This window comes from Martes martes, assembly GCF_963455335.1.
Source record: "Martes martes genome assembly, chromosome: 7".
NCBI classification, from domain to species: domain Eukaryota; kingdom Metazoa; phylum Chordata; class Mammalia; order Carnivora; family Mustelidae; genus Martes; species Martes martes.
This window is the reverse complement of record NC_137894.1, coordinates 70,643,092-70,669,440: the sequence shown is the minus strand read 5'-3', so window position 1 is coordinate 70,669,440 and position 26,349 is coordinate 70,643,092.

Sequence of the window (26,349 nt, the reverse complement as noted above, 5' to 3'; positions counted from 1 at the left end):
CAAGGTCAACGAGATTGCTGCTTGTGTTCTCCTCAAGGATTTTGATGGATTCCAATCTCACACTGAGGTCTCTCATCCATTTTGAGTCTATTTTTGTGTGTGGTGGAAGGAAATGGTCCAGTTTCATTCTTCTGCATGTGGTTGTCCAATTTGCCCTACACCATTTGTTGAAGAGACTATCTTTTTTCCATTGGATAGCCTTTCCTGATTGTTGAAGATTAGTTGACCACAGAGCTGAGGGTCCATTTCTGAGTTCTCTATTCTGTTCCATTAATCTATGTGTCTGTTTTTGTGCCAGTACCATCCTGTATTAATAATTACAGCCTTGTAATAGAGCTTAAAGTCTGGAATTATGATGCCACCAACTTTGGTTTTCTTTTCCAACATTCCTCTGGCTATTCAGGGTCTTTTCTGGTTCCATAGAAATTTCAGAATTATCTCTTCCACTTCTGTGAAAAAAGTTGATCATATTTTGATAGGGATCACACTGGATGTGTAGAATGCTCTAGGTAGCATAGACATTTAGTATATGCGCTGCCAAAGCAAGCGCAGGTAGCATAGACATTTTAACAATATTTGTTCTTCTAATCCATGAGCATGGAATGTTATTCCATTTCTTTGTGTCTTTCTCAATTTCTTTCATGAGTACTTTATAGTATTCTGAGTACAGATTCTTTGCCTCTTTGGTTAGGTTTGTTCCTAGGTATCTTATGGTTTGGGGTGCAACTGTAAATGGGATTGACTCCTTAATTTCTCTTTCTTCTATCTCATTGTTGGTGTATAGAAATGCAACCTATTTCTGTGCATTGATTTTTATATCCTGCCACTTTACTAAATTCCTGTATGAGTTCTGTCTGTTTTGGGTGGAATCTTTTGAGTTTTCCACATAAAATATCATACCATCTGCAAAGAGTGAGAGTTTGACTTCTTTGCAGATTCGGATGCCTTTTATTTCTTTTTGTTGTTTGATTGCTGAGGTTAGGACTTCTAGCACTATGTTGAATAGCAGTAGTGATAGTGGACATCCCTGCCATGCTCCTGACCTTAGGGGAAAAGCTCTGTTCTTCCCCATTGAGAATGATATTCGTTGTTGGTTTTTCATAGATGGCTTTTATGATATTGAGGTATGTACCCTCTATCCTTAAACTGTGAAGAGTTTTAATCAGAAAGGATTCTGTACTTCCTCAAATGCTTTTCCCCCATCTTCAATAGGAGACTTATTAAGAAAGTCAAGCCCTTCTTCCAATTTAGAAAAACCACACTCAGTCCAATTTTAAAATATACACATCTCTGAAAAATTATCATCTTAAACTTTGCAAAATGCCTGAAGGTGGGTGCCATGGGGGGTATGGGCACCTTGGCTTAGCAACCTGAGGAGAGGGCAGCCCCTTCAAAGAGAAGGGGCAAGAGGACTGGCACCAGTGACTTCCCCACCTGACTGACACCAATCCCCAGTACTGCACCTTGACAACTTCATTCATTAGTCTCTAGCTGATGACAGCTCAACTGAAGCATGGGGGGCTGTGAGCCAGCAGCTTTCTTTATTCACCCAAATAACCACTTTCAAAGAACATCTGTAGTAGTTGGTGGTAAATGCTCATTTCTGCACCAAGTAAGTACAAGTCCCCTTGTCCCTTGGAAAGCTAGCTAAACTTGATGCAGCCTCAGCCCTTGACCTCCTGATGGGAGCCTTCCCTGTGGCTTAGGGGAGCATACAAGACTCTCTGCTGTGGTGTCACTCTTATTCCACAGACCAGGTGCACACATGCTGCCTCAGTTTTCACTTTGTGTTGACTTTAGTGCAAACATCTACCCACAAGTAAATCCTCACAAAGCTAGTTTATACACGCACACACACATACACACACACACACACACACACACACACACATACACACATTCACCCAAATTCAAACATTTGGTGAATTAATCTTACTGAAGATTTTGAAGTAGGGTCAGAGGAAGGGTTGATGTCAGAGAACTACAGCTTCCAACCTATCTCTCATGGCCTCCACTCTGCCTTCCTTTCCTGCTCTTCGTCCATTATCTCCCCAGAGCAATAGAGAGGACATTCCTCTTTTCACACAGAACATACATGCTCACATTCAGGACCACTCTGGGAGGTCTCTTTTTTACCCCAACCTTCCACCAAAGCATTTCCTTCAAAGAAATGTGGCATCTTTCCTAAGAAGAATTCTGGTTAATAAAATGTACTCCTTTTGTTTCATTAAGGGTTATGCAAATAACAAAATTTCAGAAGATCAAATAGATGTCAGCTAGACCAATGTTATTTAAAAACTGTAATAGAAGGGAATAAGTGGAAATTCTTAAAGACAAACTAACAACTAAGAACAACCTACTCTCAAGCATTTGAAGTCATTTACCACAACCATATTCTTTTAACAAAATGTGTATCAAATGTCAACTATGTACCAGGCACTATTCTACTGAAATAAGTTACACTGACTTCAAAGAAAGAATGCTAAACTATCAGTCCCTACTGCCTGGATGCCATATTCACTAAAGGAAGACTGATAGATGGAGAATAATGTCAGAGTGATAAGTGCTATAAAAACAAAAACAAAAACTTAATGGAACTTTGCTGAAGAGTTTGTATAATCCACTAAAGTATACGCATGCAAAGTTAAACAAGGATCCACCAGAAAGAAATTTCTAAGCAACTGTGAGAAACCACGCCATGCAACATTTCCTTTCCCCTCTAAAAGTCAAGAAAATTCCTTGTCCCTAATCCCTGAAGAGACTCACCAATAACTGTCCATAACACCACAGGGAAATCACACCTCTCACATTTTACATGGATTTTACAGTTAGCAATTAAGCACATAAATAATTTGGAGTCTAAGAATGCAGTTTAAAAGCCTGTGTAGCATAAGCCAAAAGTCTGTTCCTTAGAAACTAAACTTGGAGTAATTACTAATACAGACATTGAGTGTTCTCCATTATTGGTATGCTAGTTCTCTTACAAGTAACCAGTTGCACATGGACGAGGGTGTGGCTATGGTCATCTTGATCAGGGCAAGGCCAGAGTCAGTCTGAGACATTAAGATATGTAAACAAAACAAGAACTAGACTAAACACCAGTTCCCTGAATACTCCTGTCTAAAAACCCCACCTGGGTTTTTACCCTGGTAAGATGGTGTGAGAATTAACCCCAAAACACATGGAGGTTCCACTCATATTGTGCTCCAGGTATGTGCACAGAGAGTAGTAGCCTTCTCACCATGACAATGATCCCATGGGTGATCAATTAACTGAAAGAGTTGGTAAGGAAGGAAATGATGGGTTCATCACTTAACAATGATGGATTAAATCAATGTTAACCTAGTGATGGGTTCTACCTTAAACACTGTTTTTTTTTTTTCCCCTAAGTTTTCTTTTTTTTTTTTAATTTTTTTATTTTAATAAACATATAATGTATTTTTATCCCCAGGGGCACAGGTCTGTGAATCGTCTGGTTTACACATTTCACAGCACTCATCATAGCCCATACCCTCCCCAATGTCCATTTCCCCACCACCCTCTCCCGTCCCCCTTCCCCCCCGCAACCCTCAGTCTGTTTCTTGAGATTGAGTCTTTTATGGTTTGTCTCCCTCCCAATCCCATCTTTTCATTTTTTCTTTTCCTACCTCCCCCCAAACCCCCCCACCTTGCATCTCCACTTCCTCATATCAAAGAGATCATATGATAGTTATATTTCTCCGATTGACTTATTTCGCTAAGCATGATACCCTCTAGTTCCATCCACGTCGTCGCAAATGGCAAGATTTCATGTCTTTTGATGGCTGCATAGTATTCCATTGTGTATATATCCCACATCTTCTTTATCCATTCATCTGTTGATGGACATCTAGGCGCTTTCCACAGTTTGGCTATTGTGGACATTGCTGCTATAAACATTCGGGTGCACGTGCCCCTTCGGAGCACCACGTTTGTATCTTTAGGATATATACCCAGGAGTGCAATTGCTGGGTCGTAGGGTAGCTCTATTTTCAGTTTTTTGAGGAACCTCCACACTGTTTTCCAGAGTGGTTGCACCAGCTTGCATTCCCACCAACAGTGTAGGAGGATTCCCCTCTCTCCGCATCCTCGCCAGCATCTGTCATTTCTTGACTTGTTCATTTTAGCCATTCTGACTGGTGTGAGGTGGTATCTCATTGTGGTTTTGATTTGTATTTCCCTGATGCCGAGTGATGTGGAGCATTTTTTCATGTGTCTGTTGGCCATCTGGATGTCTTCCTTGCAGAAATGTCTGTTCATGTCCTCTGCCCATTTCTTGACTGGATTATTTATTCTTTGGGTATTGAGTTTGATAAGCTCTTTATAGATTTTGGATATGAGCCCTTTATCTGATATGTCGTTTGCAAATATCTTCTCCCATTCTGTCAGTTGTCTTTTGGTTTTGTTAACTGTTTCCTTTGCTGTGCAAAAGCTTTTGATCTTGATGAAATCCCAATAGTTCATTTTTGCCCTTGCTTCTGTTGCCTTTGGCGATGTTCCTAGGAAGAAGTTGCTGCGGTTGAGGTCAAAGAGGTTGCTGCCTGCATTGTCCTCAAGGATTTTGATAGATTCCTTTCGCACATTAAGGTCCTTCATCCACTTTGAGTCTATTTTCGTGTGTGGTGTAAGGAAATAGTCCAATTTCATTTTTCTGCATGTGGCTGTCCAATTTTCCCAGCACCATTTGTTGAAGAGGCTGTCTTTTTTCCATTGGATATTCTTTCCTGCTTTGTCAAAGATTAGTTGACCATAGAGTTGAGGGTCTATTTCTGGGCTCTCTATTCTGTTCCATTGGTCTATATGTCTGTTTTTGTGCCAGTACCATACTGTCTTGATGATGACAGCTTTGTAATAGAGCTTGAAGTCTGGAATTGTGATGCCACCGACTTTGGCTTTCTTTTTCAATATTCCTTTGGCTATTCGAGGTCTTTTCTGGTTCCATATAAATTTTAGGATTATTTGTTCTATTTCTTTAAAAAAAATGGATGGGATTTTGATAGGGATTGCATTAAATGTGTAGATTGCTTTAGGTAGAATAGACATTTTCACAATATTTGTTCTTCCAATCCATGAGCATGGAATATTTTTCCATTTCTTTGTGTCTTCCTCAATTTCTTTCATGAGTACTTTATAGTTTTCTGAGTATAGATTCTTTGCCTCTTTGGTTAGATTTATTCCTAGGTATCTTATGGTTTTGGGTACGATTGTAAATGGGACTGACTCCTCAATTTCTCTTTCTTCTGTCTTGTTGTTAGTGTAAAGAAATGCGACTGATTTCTGTGCATTGACTTTATATCCTGACACTTTACTGAATTCCTGTATAAGTTCTAGCAGTTTTGGAGTGGAGGCTTTTGGGTTTTCCACATATAGTATCATATCATCTGCAAAGAGTGATAGTTTGACTTTTTCTTTGCCGATTTGGATGCCTTTAATTTCTTTTTGTTGTCTGATTGCTGAGGCTAGGACTTCTAGTACTATATTGAACAGCAGTGGTGATAACGGACATCCCTGCCGTGTTCCTGGCCTTAGCAGAAAAGCTTTCAGTTTTTCTCCATTGAGAATGATATTTGCGGTGGGTTTTTCATAGATGGCTTTGATAATATTGAGGTATGTGCCTTCTATCCCTGCACTTTGAAGAGTTTTAATCAGGAAGGGATGCTGCACTTTGTCAAACGCTTTTTCAGCATCTATTGAGAGTATCATATGGTTCTTACTCTTTCTTTTATTAATGTATTGTATCACATTGATGGATTTGCGGATGTTGAACCAACCTTGCAGCCCTGGAATAAATCCCACTTGGTCGTGGTGAATAATCCTTTTAATGTACTGTTGGATCTATTGGCCAGTATTTTGGTGAGAATTTTTGCATCTGTGTTCATCAAGGATATTGGTCTGTAATTCTCTTTTTTGGTGGGATCCTTGTCTGGTTTTGGGATCAAGGTGATGCTGGCCTCATAGAATGAGTTTGGAAGTTTTCCTTCCATTTCTATTTTTTGGAACAGTTTCAGGAGAATAGGAATTAATTCTTCTTTAAATGTTTGGTAGAATTCCCCTGGGAAGCCGTCTGGTCCTGGACTTTTGTTTGTTTGGAGATTTTTGATGACTGTTTCAATCTCCTTACTGGTTATGGGTCTGTTCAGGTTATCTATTTCTTCCTGGTTCAGTTGTGGTAGTTTATACATCTCTAGAAATGTATCCATTTCTTCCAGATTGTCAAATTTGTTGCCATAGAGTTGCTCGTAGTATGTTCTTATAATTGTTTGTATTTCTTTGGTGTTGGTTGTGATCTCTCCTCTTTCATTCATGATTTTATTTATTTGCGTCCTTTCTCTTTTCTTTTTGATAAGTCTGGCCAGGGGCTTATCAATCTTATTAATTCTTTCAAAGAACCAGCTCCTAGTTTTGTTGATTTGTTCTATTGTTTTTTTAGTTTCTATTTCATTGATTTCTGCTCTGATCTTTATGATTTCTCTTCTCCTGCTGGGTTTAGGCTTTCTTTGTTGTTCTCTCTCCAGCTCCTTTAGGTGTAGGGTTAGGTTGTGTATTTGAGACCTTTCTTGTTTCTTGAGAAAGGCTTGCACTGCTATATATTTTCCTCTCAGGACTGCCTTTGTTGTGTCCCACAGATTTTCAACTGTTGTGTTTTCATTATCATTTGTTTCCATGAATTTTTTCAATTCTTCTTTAATTTCCTGGTTGACCCATTCATTTTTTAGAAGGATGCTGTTTAGTCTCCATGTATTTGCGTTCTTTCCAAATTTCCTCTTGTGATTGAGTTCGAGCTTCAGAGCATTGTGGTCTGAAAATATGCAGGGAATGATCTCGATCTTTTGGTACCGATTGAGACCTGATTTATGACCCAGGATGTGGTCTATTCTGGAGAATGTTCCATGTGCACTAGAGAAGAATGTATATTCTGTTGCTTTGGGATGGAATGTTCTGAATATATCTGTGACGTCCATCTGGTCCAGTGTGTCATTTAAGGCCTTTATTTCCTTGTTGATCTTTTGCTTAGATGATCTGTCCATTTCAGTGAGGGGAGTGTTAAAGTCCCCTTCTATTATTGTATTACTGTCGATGTATTTCTTTGATTTTGTTATTAATTGGTTTATATAGTTGGCTGCTCCCATGTTAGGGGCATAGATATTTAAGATTGTTAGATCTTCTTGTTGGACAGACCCTTTGAGTATGATATAGTGTCCTTCCTCATCTCTTATTATAGTCTTTGGCTTAAAATCTAATTGATCTGATATAAGGATTGCCACCCCAGCTTTCTTCTGATGTCCATTAGCATGGTACATTGTTTTCCACCCCCTCACTTTAAATCTGGAGGTGTCTTCGGGTCTAAAATGAGTTTCTTGTAGGCAGCATATTGATGGGTTTTGTTTTTTTATCCATTCTGATACCCTGTGTCTTTTGATTGGGGCATTTAGCCCATTAACATTCAGGGTAACTATTGAGAGATATGAATTTAGTGCCATTGTATTGCCTGTAAGGTGATTGTTACTGTATATTGTTTCTGTTTCTTTCTGATCTACTACTTTTAGGGTCTCTCTTTGCTTAGAGGACCCCTTTCAATATTTCCTGTAGAGCTGGTTTGGTGTTTGCAAATTCTTTCAGCTTTTGTTTGTCCTGGAAGCTCTTTATCTCTCCTTCTATTTTCAATGATAGCCTAGCCGGATATAGTATTCTTGGCTGCATGTTTTTCTTGTTTAGTGCTCTGAATATATCATGCCAGTTCTTTCTGGCCTGCCAGGTCTCTGTGGATAGGTCCGCTGCCAATCTAATGTTTTTACCCTTGTATGTTTACCCTTGTATGTTGAAGTATGTTACAGACTTCTTTTCCCGCGCTGCTTTCAGGATTTTCTCTTTGTCGCTAAGACCTGTTAATTTTACTATCAGGTGACGAGGTGTGGACCTATTTTTATTGATTTTGAGGGGCGTTCTTAGCATCTCCTGGATTTTGATGTTTGTTCCCTTTGCCATATTAGGGAAATTCTCTCCAATAATTGTCTCCAATATACCTTCTGCTCCCCTCTCTCTTTCTTCTTCTTCTGGAATCCCAATTATTCTAATGTTGTGTCGTCTTATGGTGTCACTTATCTCTCGAATCCTCTCCTCATGTTCCAGTAGTTGTTTGTCTCTCTTTTGCTCAGCTTCTTTATTCTCTGTCATTTGGTCTTCTATGTCACTAATTCTTTCTTCTGCCTCATTTATCCTGGCAGTGAGAGCTTCCATTTTTGATTGCACCTCATGAATAGCTTTTTTGATTTCAACTTGGTTAGATTTTAGTTCTTTAATTTCTCCAGAAAGGGCTTTTATCTCTCCGGAGAGGGTTTCTCTAATATCTTCTATGCCTTTTTCGAGCCTGGCTAGAACCTTGAGAATTGTCATTCTGAACTCTAGATCTGTCATGCTACCTATGTCTGTATTGATTAGGTCTCCAGCCTTCGGTACGGCCTCTTGTTCTTTTTTTTGAGGTGAGTTTTTCCGCCTTGTCATTTTGTCCAGGTAGGATTTGCTTTCTCCTGCTGTGGAATTCCGCTGTTCTTGGTGACTGAAGTTGGTTTTGGATCGGTTTCTTGTTGATCTTCTGGGGGAGGGGCCTGTTGTAGTGATTCTCAAGTGTCCTTGCCGCAGGCGGAATTGCACCGTCCTTGCCAGGGGCCGGGCTAAGGAATCCGCTCGGGTTTGCTTTCGGGAGCTTTTGTTCCCTGAGCGCTTTCCGTAGAGTTCCGGAGGACGGGAATGAAGATGGCGGCCTCCCAATCTCTCGGCCCGGAGGAGCCGAGAGCTTGGGGTTCCGCTCCTCAGTGCGCTCTCAGAGCAAAGCGCCCAACAGCCCCGCCTCCCTGGCTTGCGGTTGCGCCTCGAGGAAAGCAGTCAATTGTTGGAGCTGGAGAAAAGCGCCGGGTCGCTTTTGTCTCCGTGGCCTCCGGCCGCGCTCCGAGCCCACCCAGCCTGCGACCGGCACAAGGTAACCCTGGGCTTAGAGCTCACTCCTCGGCTTTGTCGCTATAGCCGGCTTCCCTGCTCTAATACCTGCGAGCTCTGCGGCACTCAGACACCCCCAGTCCTTCTGTGACCCCGCGGGTCCTGGGGTTATGCTGACCCCGCCTGGGTTTCCCCCCAGTTTAGCCTCTGGAGCGATGTCTCCCAGTGGAGCCGACTTTTAAAAGTCCCGATTTTGTGCTCCGTCGCTCCGCCGCTTGCCGGGTGCGGGCCCCTCCCCCCGGGGTCTATCTTCCCGTCGCTTTGGATTCACTTCTCCGCAGGTCCTACCTTTCAGAAAGTGATCGATTTTCTGTTTCTGGGATTGTTGCTCTTCTTCTCTTCGATTTCCCGTTGGATTTGTAGGTGTTCACAATGGTTAGATAAGCTATCTAGCTGATCTTCTGCTACCCGATGTCATCTCAGCCTGCTACTTCTCCGCCATCTTGACTCCTCCCCCTTAAACACTGTTTTTTAACCTTAAAATGTGTATATATTCATTTGTTAATCTTTTGAAGTAGGACCAAGACTGGAGTGTGGCTCCACCAATTAGGATTCTGTAAAATCTGGCTTATGTTCACTACTCATTTTGCCTCAACTACAACTTCCAGTTTCTATTTTTCTAAAAATAGAATGACAGTCTAAAAGTATTTACAAAGCATCTGATTTGTAGATTTTTATAATTTATTCCAATTATTTACAGCACTTCATCCACACTTTACACAACAGAAAAATTACAGAGACTTGCTATTATCAAGCCTTTCCAAAGCACTCAGATTAGTTTTAGTACAAACAATTCTCTTTAATTTATATACTGGTATTTCATCAACTATGTAAGCCTTACATGATAGTTAATTAAATTATGTATTTACAATAATGCTTGGTAAGCATTAATTCACCTGGTATGAGTGTCCTGAGTGCCAGGAGTTCAAAATGCCTTGGTCTCAGTCAGTGTGTCCTCCAGAGGGAATGGGGAAGCAGGAAGAGTGGAGGATGGATAAGAGAGATTCTATGGTATATGCATGTGCATGTACAAATATATAATCTCTTCTGCTTGAGTGTTCCACTTCTTATCCCCTCAACTCAGAAAAAAATGCCTTTTCATCCCCTCTTGACTCAGCTTTAAGCATACAGAGGAAAAAATCATGGGATATTTCAGTGTCCCCACGCTGGAATTCCTAAATCTTTGGCTAAATAAAGTCGTGAGGTAAAAAATGCAATGGGAATAGCTTAGACACTGAAAGGACAGCAGGAGGGCCAGCTTTCAGCTCAGTGGACTAGGACTGCTACAATATTATCCTGCCTCAAAATATCACCTACACAAGTACTGAAATCATCTACATCCATGTTCATTGACTCAGACTTACTGTAAGATGAAGAGAAGCATAATTTGTTCTATATAATAAAGTGACTGACTTTTTCATTTCCAATTTCCTGGAGCATCCCAAGAGACAAGGGGACTGATGGCCCTGAACCTAGAAAAGAGGAGAGAAGAGACAAGTGGCCTGGAATAAAAAGCAATCTAGCAGCAGATATGGGATTAAAGAGATGGCTGAAGAGATGGCCAAAGAGAGCTTCTTGGCTCTGGAGAAGACTGGAAAACTTCAGGTCAATTATGCTGACCACATTTATTTAACATATTGACTTGTCTGTACAATGATAAATATCATTCCTCATATTCCCCAATACCTTTCATCAAAGTCTATGACTTATAATACCTTTGTTGATAGTGCTTTGGGTATACTGGTTCCCTGGATAGAACAATGTATGCTTCAAAAAAACAGAAGTTCTAAGATGAAAAACACTGAATGGGGACAAAGAGTCAAGCAAAGGTAGGAATTTGAAACAAGAGGGGACAGAAGTTCTTTGGGATAGCAAAGACACATGAGGCACTATTTGGGACACCATAAGCAGACTGTGCCATCAAGCTGCTTACAAGGAAATTATATGTGTCCACATGAAATATTAACATAAGAAGAGCAGCTATCATGTGCTAATATGAATGAAAAGTTGCTTGTGTGGTGTGGTAGAAGTTACACACTAAGCCAATGGCAATACCAACAGAGAAGAATAGTTTATAAAAGAGAGGATATGATTTGATTTGATTTGATGCTGCTCCTACCAGAAGATATTGTTTACGTCTAGAAGAAAATAATAGCACTGAAAAAGCAGGGTACTTCCTCGAACACCAGCCCATTACTGTTCATTTCTCTATGAGAGGCATGATGTACATGAATAATTCCCACTGTTACAAATTCGGACACATTCTCCACATTGATTTTTGCTCTAAAAGTTTAGTTTACCAATATCAGAAATGGACTTACATATGTCGATAGGCAAGTGTTCCAATATATATGGATGGAGAATACCCAGGAGGCCCCTGCTCATTACTCATTCCTCAGAGCCTATGATGCATGTCCTGACAGGAAGCACAGCTTTGTCACTGTCCACTCTCTCTGCAATGGCCCACGGTGGCCCTTTCCATGGTGCTTTGGCTGCAGTACCCAGCAGGGCAGAGATACATGTAAAATGGATATGTGGAGCCTGCCTGGGCTCAGGCCAATCCAGTTTAGAGAGTCCCAGAAAGACACCAGAAAAACATCTATGGAATTGAATCATTCTAAGCTTCACAGATTTCTAAACAGATAAAATTTAACCATCCATTTTGCACAAGTGTACTGACAAAGAATAAAACAAGAAACTCAAAGGAAGTTTCCAGTATGGATCCTTGGTAAATCTGCCCACTCCATCGTTTTCACACATTTCCAAGTAATTATTACTTACTGCTAGAAAGGAAAATGGTTTCCTCAAACAATTTTCCCCCCACCCATCAGCTGTCAGAAAGGTCATTATGTTGGAAGACGTGTCTACAGAACCACACAAGACAAAACAAAACATGGCACTGCTACCAAAAGGCAATAGTGCATCCAAATAACAGAGTTAGGAATTCCCGGTTCTCTATTCCAGTAGTTTGCCTTAGATTATTACACATACACAATGAAATGAGAGAAAATGTGTGTAGACACATGCTGTGTCCTTCATGTACATCCACATATCTGATTTTAAATGAAAAGGTCTTCATGTCATGTTTTAGCCCATATTTTTCTATTCCTTAGATAGTCCTGATTTTGAACTTTACCTTCAACATGCTATGTTTATCACTCTTAAAAGGTAGGGGATATGGAGCTGGCAATAATAGTCATTTGGAGCATGCATTGTAAGTTACAGAGAAAAAAGAGGTTCTGGTTTATTATGCTGAAGCTGTAAAGCCACGAATACAAAATATGGCTGGCAGTCAACTTGCTTTATCCTTCTTTTAACAACTTACTAACAGTGTGTAAATAATAAAAGCAAACTTTGATTTTTCCATCAGAGCTCTCTGAAATGGATACTAGAGTGCATTTAACATTGTGACCAGAAATATTGAAATTTGACAGCTGAGAGGTTAAAGGTCTCAAATTTATACATTGAGGTGTTTGTTCCTGTCATCATCCCAGCAGCTTCCTCAAAATAACCCCTTTGCTTACTGAACCTTTGAGAAACAGAGAACATTAAGTAATACATCTTGGCAGACATCCTGGGATTTTGCTCCCATCAGGAAGCAAGCCATCCTAAGCTCACTAAAAGAATTCCAGGGATATGAAAGGACATCCTTGCAACCTTTAATTATACTGTGTAGGAAAATCTCCTATTGTTTGCACCCACACTCTAAATACGTGAGCCTAAGCTCCTGGATTGTGTGCTTGGTTTCTCACATACCTCTCATCTGACACTTCCTTTTGCCAAAATTATATTTGCTGATAGGAAATGATCACTTGGATCTTCCTAAAAAGGTAGGAATACTACCTCACTCCAGCAAAATTCATCTTCAGCTCAAATACTCCCTTCCATTTCATGGCCCATTTCAATGTCTATCTCCCTTTTCAAGTAACATTCCATCCTTCACCCCAGCTCCCAAGGTGCTCAGATTGCCCTGTCCTCCCCACTAGCCAGCTGATCAGAATCCACACCGTTGCTAAGGAGAAGATCTAGGTTCACCTCAAAATCTTGACTCTTCAAATGTATAAATCCAGTAGCCAATTTCCAAAATATATAGCAGTAATTTCTTCAAATAGAATAATAGTAAACTATAACAAGAGTTACAAAAGGAACAAGGAGATGACTGTCACAGTATCTCATACATGTTAAGTATTTATCTGGCCTTATTTGAAATGGATCACATTTTTTAACTTGTTTAATTCTCACAACAATCCCATTAGGCTTATGCTATCTTATCCCTTCCCTTTTTTTTTTTTCTTTTTTAACAGAAAACAACAAAACAGCAAAGATGCTTTAAGACAAAAGATTTTGGAGAAGGATGTGACTGGCTCCCATTACAATACATACAGTTACCAAATGTCATGAATCTTCAAAATCACTTGCAAATTGTTGAAGCTTAGAATGGTAAGTTGAAGCTTAGAATGGTAAGTCCTGGAACACCAGGGTTCTGTCACAAACCCATTCTTAATAAAATAAACTTCATTAAGTATTTAATGTGTTATCCATACCAGGGATATTTGTCATCTAATAATATCTCAAACCAGAAGGATTAATATTTCAAAACTGAACATTAGGCATCAACTTTCTACAAAAAAAAAGAGAGAGAGAGAGAGAGAGATATCTTTGTATCCTTTCAAATTATGCTAAACCAAATAACCATTTATCCATTTGTGAACAAAGCCTTAACTGACTGAATTAAGACAAAACAGGCAGGTCTGACTACTCAACAAATTAAGTACCCCTGCTTCCAGGTTTTTCAGAAGAAAAGGACATTAAAAGCCATAGTTGAGCAGGTAGGAAACAAAATATAATTGTTTCTTTCTCATGCATAGAGGATATTTGAGAATTGTCCCACTAATGCTATGCTAACAAGAAAAATCATGAAACATTCCCTTCAAACTTGAGCCTGCATCAGAATCACCTGGAGGGATTATTAAAACACAGATCGCTGGGGCCCAAATTAGAGTTTCCGATGCTGCATTTCTAACAAGTTCCCAAGTAATGCTGACGCTACAGGTCCAGGGACCATACTCTGAGAACAAATGCTTCTTGCCAGGGCAGGGAAAGAGTATGCTGAGCTTCCCTAGGTGTTTGGGGGTGAATGAAGAAGCTGATAAACATTTATTTCTAGCAGTAATTCTCTGAGTAGCTCTCAGCATCAAATATGTAGTAAGCTCTTGTGATGTGCCAAACACTCTGCTAGGCATTGAAGAAGACATAGTGAGGGAGACAGACGGCACATCATGCCCAGGGAGGTGGGCAGGTGAGCCTGCAGCTGAGAGTTACAAGATGAATGGATATCAGTGCAGCCATGTGGCCTTGGGAAGAGCTTCCCACCAGGAGGTTCCTTGGGAAGACTCAGTGGCACTGCAGAGTGAGACTGGGCAAGTCTCACCAGGCAGGCTGAGCTGGAGGTCCCCAGGAATGTGGGCGGTCAGATCAGCATTAAAACAGGGAGAGAACCCTGCTGCTCAGAAACATGGCCTCCACGGGGGTACTCAGGGCTGGGCGGAGGGGGCAGTGTACACAGACACACAAACACACACATACACATCCCTCAGAAACTGCCCAAAACAGAAGAGGTAGATGGAAGTGATCCCTTTGGGTAAGTCCAGACCAAGGATGGTCAGTTTTATTTCCCTCCAAAGAAATTGATATTGATATGAACACTCCTAAACCTAAGCAGAAGCATACAGTGCAAAGGCGGAAAATGCTACAAATAAACAGGTATTTTATGTGTCTGCCATGAGACACCTGCATAAAAGAGAAAGGGGAGGAAAATCTATTTTACACCTCAAATCTAAAGATTTTACATTCCCTTCAAGTTTTTATATTAGGGTCCAGACTTGGCATTTTATACGTGTGGCCCACTCTTTATAGCTCTCTGATAAAATAAATGCGAGGGGGAGAAAAACAGCCTAGACAAGTTATCACATTGCTCCTTCCTCATATTTTGTGAAAATTATCTTTCCTCAGAATCACAAAAGTCTCAAACTCTGCATGATTTACTAGGAAAGCTTTGGAAGCCAAAGCTTTTGTGGACCATTCAGCTGTGGCATATGGGCTCAAGTTTTTCTTAGCTCATCTACAGGTGCCAGATTTATCATCCCCTCTCAGTCAGAACACAGGTATGCTGTATGCTATGTGATGTTTTGAATAATCTGGGATGACTCTCTCACCCTCATTATGCCCTTGAAAGCTTGAATAAAACTGCACGAACTTCTTCAGCAGCCATGAAATCTATTTTCTAGTTCCCTTCTAAGAACAACAAGCTAATAAGCTAACTGATGTCTTAACGTCAGCTTTCCTGATTTCCTGACTTCCTAGCCCATCTGCTAGGTCCCAGCATCCCTTCCCAAAAATGCACAATCTCCCTTGATGCCCTCACATCATAACTTCTTTGGGTAATGCATTTTCCTACAAGCCTTAAAACTTGTTATTAAGGGGCCTACAGTGCAGTTTAAGCAGCTTGGAAGCCAGCCTCTCACTGAATGAATATTAAATCTCTTGGGTCAATAGGTCCTCCTGCTTCCCTGGCAGATAGAGTGAGAAAAGATTTTGTGTTCTCTTTGGCTACCTAATGACTCTCCAACTGTTGGTTTGTTTCCGTTTTCAGTCTGGCACAAACAAAAAGGCTTGCAGCCCCTTCCATGGTCGCCTGAGCTCACCAACCACCATGCAAAGGCAGCAATTTTTCATTATTGATAAAATGTAATGTCATAATGTCATGGCCTTTCAGGTCATCATCTTGGTAAGTCAGCAATGACATTATCACATTTTATAATGATAACAAATGGCCATAATGTTTGCATGTAATTTTCATTGGCTCCTTCAGAGTTCTCATTCAACCCCGTCAACAGATGGAACTTAATAGCAACTTCATATGTCTTCTTTCTTAGATCTGCTCAAGTCTAATAGTAAAATCTACATGAATCAATGTTCATTAAAAGCACAATGGTTATTTCCCCCTTTTAACTGAATGTTTTACTTTCAGAAAGAAGAATTTTTGCAAAATGTACTTGTACCATTGGATTTGGGCACGTAAATGCATTAAATAGGTCTACTTGCTATTCTATCATGAACTCTCACTAACCCCTTTCTGTTCTGTCCAGGCCTGCACTTCTCCAATCTGTCCAGTGATTTTTGAGTGCTGTGTTCTGCCTGTTTCACTGTAATCATAGAATATTAATTGGTCTAAATTATAAGAATCATTCATGGGGCACTTATTTCCATATATTAGCCTTCTGACTCCTCTCCTTCTTAAGAAAGTGGAAATATTTCATTGTCTGAGCCCAGAACTAAAATCAGCATTCCTTAGAAAGCCTTTTTTTTTTCCAATTCATTGACAACAGAGTAACAAATAGAGTAAAGCCAGAACAAATTCACAATCCAGTCCTAAAAACATAGTGAGTCTAAAACACACTCGAGAGATCTCAAGAAAATGTTTTAGAACTCATTTAGTACTTCATGGGGAAGGAAGAAAAGGAAGAGAGGAGAAAAATTCTCACTCACGAGCAATATGGTCCAGGGTATGTCTGTATGTATCATCTCATCTAATCTTCACAATACCCCCCCCCAAAATAAAATCCATTCTCTGCTTTTAACACATAAGGAAACTGAGGCTCAAGGAGATTACAGAGCTAATGAGTCATGAAACCAGCATTCAGACCTAGCAGTTCTGACTCCAAAATTCAGGAGTGTTCCATTGCATAAAACTTTCTAAACAGATATTCCACTACCAAAGGAAGAACCAAATCTTTCAGCCAGCCCCAAATAAAATCATCATACATTCAGAGAACTAAGAGATATGAGTAGATTTCAGATGTAGAAACTCTTTATGTTGCCATTAATACATCCATTTAGACTGTTACTGGTACCACAGTCTCAGAGCAGGCACATCTTAATTGAGTTAATGGCTTCAATGCATCTGTGTGATTTCTCATTGATGTCCTTTCCACATTATTCAGTAGATTTCACTATTGTCATTTAAAACTGAGCCAAATTAGGTAGTTTCATCAGATTTGTGTATCAGCAGCCCTTTAGCTGAAACAATAAAACCATGTAAAAGAGCATATAATAGTATTAGTATGAGAGCTTCCCACACCTATTCTAGTCAATCAGAGGTGGCACTTGTTACCACTACCACTTAAAACAACAAACATTTCTAAAGATTTTACTATTCACAAAGCAATAACCATTATATTATTTCATTTATCCTCACAGGAACCCCATGTTAAGGTAAGGAAACAGATTACTTGATTTGTTCAAGTTCATAGAGACACCAAGGGAGAAAAAAAAGACCCAAACAAGGGTCTTCTGGCTCAACTGTCCATTCTCTTTCCACTCTACCAAGGCCTTTAGTGTATCTAGGGAATGTGATTTCCAAAAGCAATGCACCAGTATTCGGGGAAAGTTTAGTCCTTCCTCTGAGGGGTGGCCAGGCAAATATCAGGACCTCATAGCAATAGAAGGCTTCTGGAAATGGAATGGTGGTATAAACATGTGTAGAGGAAGAACTTGAAGAGAATGAGGGCTAACAAGCTATTTTATTGAATAAATTATAAGTACATGCTGGGAAAGAGGAAGGACTTCTCTTCACTCCGCTTCATTCATTCAGTAGATCCCGGGGATTTCCTCTTCACTCATTCATTTGTTCATTCACTCAGCATACATTACTGAGAAGTTTCTCTAGGCCAGCATTATGCCAAGCACTGAAGATACAATAGTGAATGAGACACAAATGGACCTGCCCCACATGAAGCTCACATTTGTGCAGATGAGATGGTCATTAAAAACCTAATATCATGACAAATCATCTCACTACCATTGATGTACATGAAGATCAGTTGTGAGGACAGAGTATTATAGAATTCACGAATCCCAGGGAGTTAAGGAAGACCTCTCTACAGATGAGACGTTTACATTGAGATTTGAAGCTTTAGTGAATAGAAGTCACTAGGCAAAACATTAGGGAACCATCCTCGCTTCCCTCTTTTAAGTTCCTTTCCACTTGGTTTCCCTTGCTTTCCTAGCCAAATGGTTACCACCTGAACCTTAATTTAGTACTTATATGGTCTAATTCACTAACAATTTGGAGATCCGTGTGTGTGTAACTTTGACAGGTCAGAGGAGGACTGAAGGACATGTGCGATGATTTTCTGCCAAGTATGGTTTTAAATCAAAGCTAGTCTGGCAGTTGTTACATTGAGTATCCCTTTTTCTCTTTCCCTCTCTTTATATGACTCCTCACAATGAGTTAGAAATGCCCTTCTGCACACTAAGCCATATAAAACTCCACATCCCCTTCTTTCTGTCACCTCTTTCCTTTCACTAATTTTCATATATTGCTATGAACTGAATTGTGTCTCCCCAAAATTTGTATGATGAAAATCTACTCCCCAATATGATTGTATTTGAAGATAGGGCTTTAGAGAGGTAATCAAAAATAAATGAAGTCATAAATGTTGGCCTTAATCCAAAGGTGTTGGTGTACTTGTAAGAAGAGGAAGACATTCCAGAGAGGCACGTTCTATCTCTCCCTTTACTCTTCTCTCTCTCTCCCTCTCTCTCTCTCTCTCTCTCTCTGTTTCCCCAACCACAGAAAAAAGGCCATGTTAGCACACAGTGAGAAGTCAACCACCTGTAAGCCAGAAAGAGAGAAGTACCAGAAATCAACCCTACTAGCACCTTGATCTTGGACTTCAAGCCTCCAGACCTGTTAGAAAATAAATTTCTGTTGTTTAAGACACCCAAACTGTGGTACTTTGTTAGGAGAGCTCAAAATGACTAATATATATATGAAAACAAAAATCTACGAGGTATAGCACATTCATTGGAAGTGTTAATAGAACTGTATGTGAGTATTGCAAAGGTAGTGACGGCACAATTTGTACTCCTAGCTCTGGTACCTAGGAAAAGGAAATGGCAGTGACTGGGGGGAGAAAATTATTGTGGAGATTGTCCAGACAGGAAGGCTATGAACTGGCATAGGCATCACGGCATCGTTGGAGGTAAACGACAATTTCAGATGTCTGTTCTAAAAACTTTGTTTTTGAATTATCTTCACCATATTCTGTAATTATGTATCCCAACCAGAAGATACAAACCCTTCCTGAAAGAATTTTGGAATGGTTATATCAGAAAGAATATATCTACTTACTAAGAGCAATCTCTTTGCCTAAAGACAAAGAGGGTAAAGCCATTGTTTTCTAATAAGGGATTAATCTGGAGAGGAGGGAAGCTTTAAGGAAAAGTAAAGACTTTGCTAATGTGCCTTTGATAATGTGCCTTTCAGATCTGGCACATCAAATCTCATGGAACTTTATGTTCTTGGTGGCCATACGATACCAGATGTCATGATTTTCCCTTTTTTAATTGTAGGAACATTTGAGGGAAAGGATCCAAACCTTCCAAGTTGATCTGTAGTGCTAGAAAGGAAATTGCAGTCTTTCTTTGGGTTACCTTGAAAGCAGACACAATGTTATCCTTAAGATTAAGTAGCCATTTTATAAGATCTCTGACAACACTAGATAACCTGAAGGAAAAAGGTACTGTATCAGTCAGTTATATCTAATAATGCTGTGTAACAGACTGGTCTAAACCTCAGTGACAGTTAACAATAAACATTTATCTCTCACTCATGAATCAGTGAATCAGCTGTAGTTTGGCTAATCTAAGCTGTACTCAGCCGCAGGTTGGGTTCAGGTCTTTCATTCTTCTTGGACAGTGGCTATTTTTTTTTTTAAGATTTTATTTATTTATTTGACAGACAGAGATTACAAGTAGGCGGAGAGGAAGGCAGAGAGAGAAGAGGAAGCAGGCTCCCCGTGGAGCAGAGAGCCCTATGTGGGGCTTGATCCCAGGACCCTGGGATCATGACCTGAGCCAAAGGCAGAGGCTTTAAACCACTGAGCCACCCAGGTGCCCCTTGGATAGTGGCTATTTAGACATATTATTCTCATAGCAAAAGTTAAAAGTACAAGAGGCAAGAACTGCAGAAGGACATCTAAAGCCATTTCTTTAAGCCTTGGTCAAAACAAATCATAAACCACTCCCAAAATCAAAGTGCAGGGAAGCACCCTCTACAAACCATGAGACCAAACCAAGTTATATGACCAAGCCCAACATCAACAGGATGAGAAAGTATACTCCTCTCATGTGGGAAGGAGGAGGAGGAGAAGAACGAATATTTGTTTAACCATAATCTAATTAACCACAGAAATGTTACCTATTTTTTACAGATAAGAGAACTGAGGTCACTTGTTCAAAGTGCAGAGCTCGGAGTTGAATCAAATTCTAAATTTTTCCAAAGTTCACATTCTTTTCACTCATCCAACATCCTCTGGGTAATGGAATAGAAAATACAAGAACACATTGTCACAGAGGTGATAGGTAACAATGGATTAAAGAGACATGTTTATAAACTAGGACCGAGAAATGCCTAAAGGTAGGAAAAATACATAGAAGTTAGTCTACAAAACACAGTCATTTCATCATTCAAAAAATACTTATTGAACACCCACAAGGCATTAAACTCTGTGGTAGGCACTAAAGGTAGGACTGTCATTCTGGATCTGTCAGTGTTAGATGACATTCTAGGCATCTGTCAGTATTAGATGACACTTAGTTAAATGAAGCCAAGCTAGAAAGGCTGTGTCTTCCTGGAACCTTTTGAGGACCTCTTCTTTTATGCACTCCATGCCATCTAACTGCCCCAACCTGACAGACCTGACCACTTAGAACCTGTGTTCCCAAACCCTCCTCCATAACCAGCCAGCTCAGCACCTTAAAGCAACCCAGGCCTCCTTCAACCAAGACCAAGCACCACTAGACCATTCTGACAGGTGGCCCATCACTGGAATAACTTCTTAAATGATGTAGCACTTTCTACCCCATTTATCTTAATTCTTCCTACTACAGTTTTCTTGTCGCCTCTCCAATCACCACACTCTTATATTTATACACACCCCCAGATCTCCTGACTACAATCACTGCTAGTTCAACAACAACGACTATCTCTCCGTCACAATAATAAATTATTGGATTACTTTACATAACCCATATAATGCTCGGGCAACTTGCAGCCCAGTCCTGTATGACACAATTTAAATACTTCCTGAAGTTACCCAATGACTCCATGCATAATACCCAGCAAAGATTTTAAAAATCCCTTTCACCATCATTTTCTTCCCACAAACATGGCACCTATCCCTAAAAGTACTTTCTTTTACCCAAAACTCTACCCAAATATCATGGGTATCCAGTCCCACTAACTCCTTTTTTTCTTGTCTTTCCTTTCCCTCTATCCTTTTGTTCTGTCAGTGATAAAGTGCCCATTCAATGAGCCAGGTACCCTCCAGGCTCAGAGTCTTGGCCTGACTATTATCTCGGCTCTGAAACATTCTTTATCTAGATTTGCACCTGGTTCACTCTTGCCCCTCTTTCAGACCTTTGATCAAATGCCACCTTCACTATGAGGCCTTTTCAGGACCCCCAGGTAAAACTGGATGTTCTTATCCCACACTCTCTACACCCATCCTCCTTCCCTGCTTTCTCTACTTCCACAGCACTTAACCACCATCTGACATACTATATATTTTACTTCTTTACCTTCCATCTTCTCCCCTCCAGAGTGCAAGCTCCGTAAAGGTAGGTAGGTTGTCTGTTTTGTTTCCTGCTATATCCCCAGCACAATACCAGTACATAGTGGGCTTTCAAAAATATGTATTTACCCACTATTATTCTGCATAATAAAGGACTAAAAAGAAATTAGCAAAATTGAGGATGGTAGGGGAGATGAAGAGGAGGAAAACTGTGAATACTCAGCATGTAATATCCTTTTTTCTGTCACACTATACCATTTTCCCTGGTCTGACTCAGCCTGCAAGATCCTCCTAGCTGTACAGGTATCTGCCCACCGCCTTCCTCCAGCTACCCCATAACCATTCTGTGTTGCCCCATTCCCTCACATCCTCCCCAGTGATCTGAGCCTGTTCTGTTTCACCCTCTAGAAAAAAAGGAAATCCCTTCATCCACTTTTGATACACTCATTCTACAGTACCAGTGATTCCTCATAGTACATGTACTGTTGTCTGGGGTGTTCTTAAAGAACTTTTCATGGAAACAAGGACTTATCCTATAGGAATCAATCTCTAATGGTTAGAGATTAGGACTGTAAGCCAAGAAATACACCCGAGACACCATCACTCATAGTTCCTCTGGAGAAAGGCAGCTCATTTGCATATCATATGAGAGGATATTTTTTTTTTCTGTCATAGAAACAAGGTCACCCAAATAGACCACAGGATCACTGATCTCTGTGATGTGACCATGAAGAGATACCTAAAGTACTATGCCCTCAAAATGTAATGCCATTAAAGTGTTTCTGAGCACAGGCATGTCATGAAATGTGATTGGGGGATTATCAGTGGATGCATATTTTACCCTTGTTCTTCCTAGCTCCCATTTACCATATATAACTGGGAACTGACTGAATCAGATAAACAGTAAATAGGCTACAATTTCTTTCTAATAAAACTAAATCAGCTGCTTATACTCCTCTCTTTCCCTATCAATCTCTTTAAACTGTTAGGATAAAATAACACATATATAATATATATGTGAATACACCACTTAAACGGTCAGAATTACAAAAATAAATCATAAAGCAACAAGAACAAAATATGGGTGAATATTTACCTGATGAAGGTAAGGAAGGAATATTTAATCATAAAAAGAAAGGAAGGAACAACAAAGGACAAGAAACAACAAAGGAAAAGATATATAACTATCATTTGCCTCAAATGATGAAAAACTTTTGACATAACTTATATATAAAGAGTTCCTACAAATCAATAAGAAAAATATAACCATCCTGTATACATAAATGAAATCATGAAGAGCCGATAAGCAAAAAAGAAAATAAGAAATCATGAATAAACATATAAAAAATTTCAAGAAAATACATATGAAAGCAAGATGACATTTTCTGCCTATAAATTTTCAAAAAAGATTTTTCCTTTTTTTCATTTTATCTCTTTTCAGTGTTCCAAAATTCATTGTTTATGCACTACAACCAGTGCTCCTTGCAATACATGCCCTCCTTCATACCCACCATCAGCCTCACCCAACTCCCCACTCTCCTTCCCTCCAAAAACCCTCAGTTTTTTTCTCATTTTTCTTAAGTCATTATACCCAATGATGAGAGAATGCAGAAAATAAACTCTTTTATATAATGCTGCAGGAAAACTGCTGACCCCTTTCTGGAGGGCAGTTTGGCAGTTTAGGTATATTCTTATTTTTATATAACAATTCCATCCTTAGCTATTTATCCCAAAAAAATCATCAGAGATTTACACAAATGTTTATTCATAGTGATGTTTGTTCTTTCTAGGATTTTTTTTTAATATTAGAAACACCCCAAATGCTTAACAGTAAAGAAAGGCTTAGTAAATAGTTACAGTCAGACAGTAAAATACTATGCAACCACTGAAATTAATTAACTGTAAAAGATCATATTTTCCAAAAATTACTGCAATGATATTTCTGGTTGCATATGCTCTTCCAGACCCTTACATTTCCCACTATGGAAAGCTGAATAAAGGTCCCCCAAAGATGTCCACATACCAATCCCTTTACTTTTGAGTATATCTTACCTTACATGGTAAAAAGAATTTTGCAGATGTGATTAAGGTAAGGACCTTGAGATGGGAAGATCATTCTGATTATACAGGTGAGCCCAATGTAATCACAAAGATCCTTATAAAAGGGAGGCGGGAGGACCAGAGTCAGAAAAAAAAAAAAATAATGTAATGATGAGCACAGAGGGTCACAGCAAGGCAGAGATTTGAAGATGCTACAATGCTGGCCTTAAAGACAGAGGAGTCAGAAGTCAAGGAGGGCAGGCAGCCTCCCAAAGCGAGAAAGGCAAGGAAATGGATTGTCCTCTAGAGCCTGATGGGACACCTCGATTCTGGCCCAGGGAAACTCATTTCAGAATTCTGACCTCTAAATTGTAAGATAATAAATTTCTGTTGTTTTAAATTTGTGACATCACCAATAAGAAACTAACAAATCATTCGAGAGTTCTATGTCTCAAGGGAAGAGCTTCTGTGGGCTTTGGGGTAGACTTTTGGACTGCCTTAGTGACTCGCATGTGGCAGAAGGAAGGCTGTGTCAATTCCAAAACTAAGTCATAAAAGGTGACTTAATGTTTGCTTTAGTAGCACATATACCAAAATTAGAACGATACAGAGAAGATTAGAATGGCCCTGCACAAGGATGGCACACAAATTCTTGAAGTGTTCTGTATTTTTATTGTTGGATCACTATAATGTATACCTAAAATGAATATTACACTGTACGTTAACTATACTGGAATTAAAATTTAAGAAAAAAAGATTTCAAGGTGAGTTAGTTTCAGCCTGGCCTTTCTTTTTTTTTTTTTTTTTTTTTTTTTTTTTTTTAATTTTTTTATTTTAATAAACATATAATGTATTTTTATCCCCAGGGGTACAGGTCTGTGAATCGTCTGGTTTACACATTTCACAGCACTCATCATAGCCCATACCCTCCCCAATGTCCATTTCCCCACCACCCTCTCCCGTCCCCCTTCCCCCCCGCAACCCTCAGTCTGTTTCTTGAGATTGAGTCTTTTATGGTTTGTCTTCCTCCCAATCCCATCTTTTCATTTTTTCTTTTCCTACCTCCCCCCAAACCCCCCCACCTTGCATCTCCACTTCCTCATATCAAAGAGATCATATGATAGTTATATTTCTCCGATTGACTTATTTCGCTAAGCATGATACCCTCTAGTTCCATCCACGTCGTCGCAAATGGCAAGATTTCATGTCTTTTGATGTCAGCCTGGCCTTTCTTTATGGACATTTACTTGTGAAGCCCTGTGCTACCATGTAGGAAGCATGGCTACGCTGAAGCCACCATGCAGAAAAGACCGTATTAAAGACTGGGAGAAATGCCCAAGAAACCAGTTGTTCCAGCCTCCAGCTGTTTGGGTGTCTCCAGCTCAGTAACAAAAATGTGAGTAAGAAACTTCAGATAATTAGCCCAAGCCACCTCCTGCACAACTACACGAAATAACCTGCATAAGAACTACTTGGCTGAGCCTAATCAATGCCAGAACAACGAAAATAATAATAAAATTATTCTGTTGGTTTTTTGCCATTAGGTTTTGTGTTGGTTTTATGCATCAATGAGTAATCAATACATTAATGATAAAGAGAAATGTTCAAAATATAATATTAAAAGAAAAATGAGGGGTACCTGGCTCACTCAATTGGTAGATCATATGACTCTTGATCTCAGGGTCATGAGGTGGGCCCTATGTTGGGCACAGAGACTACTTTAAAAAAATAAATAAAAAGAGAGTCTATAAGCTACCATAAGGCTGTGTGTGTATGTATACACAGAAAAAATTTGGAGTCCCCAAAATATGTTATAAAGTGGTTATCTCTGAGGTGCCTGAGTGGCTCAGTTGGTTAAACATTTGCCTTCAGCTCAGGTCATGATCCCAGGGTCTTGGGATAGAACCCCACTCGCTTCCCTGCTAGCGGGAGTCTGCTTCTCCTTCCGTCAACCCCGCCCCCGCTCATGCTCTCCCTCTCTCTCTCAAATAAATAAAATCTTCAAAAATAAAAAAAATAAAATAAAATGGTTATCTCTGCATATTGAGTGAGAAAATTAGTATATTCTTTATATTTTTATGTTTATACAAAACATACATTCATTTATATAAAGTATATATACCTATAAAATCAATATCCATTCCTTTTGTAATCAGAGAAAATATTTTTAAGCCTTTTAGATCCTTTTACTTTCAAATATACCATGACTGCAGAAAGCATATGAGCATACCCTGTATAGGGACACGCGCATTCGCCGATGTACGTGAGCATATGAGCGTATCCTGTACAGCGACACACGCATACACAGATGTGTATACTGAAGATAAAATAAAGACAACAGGAGAAGGGGTCACTTGGTTAATTGGAGTGAGAACAAATACTACTTTTATTCCTCCTTTCCTGCAGTAGATATGGCAGTAAATATCTTTATAATACAGGGTCAAATGCCTAATCCTTTTAGCCACTCCCAACTCAACCGTAATTGACTGACCTGACGCTGCTGGGTTTGGATTCTTTTCTGTGACACAGATAAAAGATTGTGTATAACTTCTCCTGGAAGAAGGAAAGTAAACCACTCTTTGAGAATCACACCTTTCTTTGGACATAGTGCCTAAAATTCACTAGGATTTTGCTGTTCTCTATCAGTACCTCTGAATCA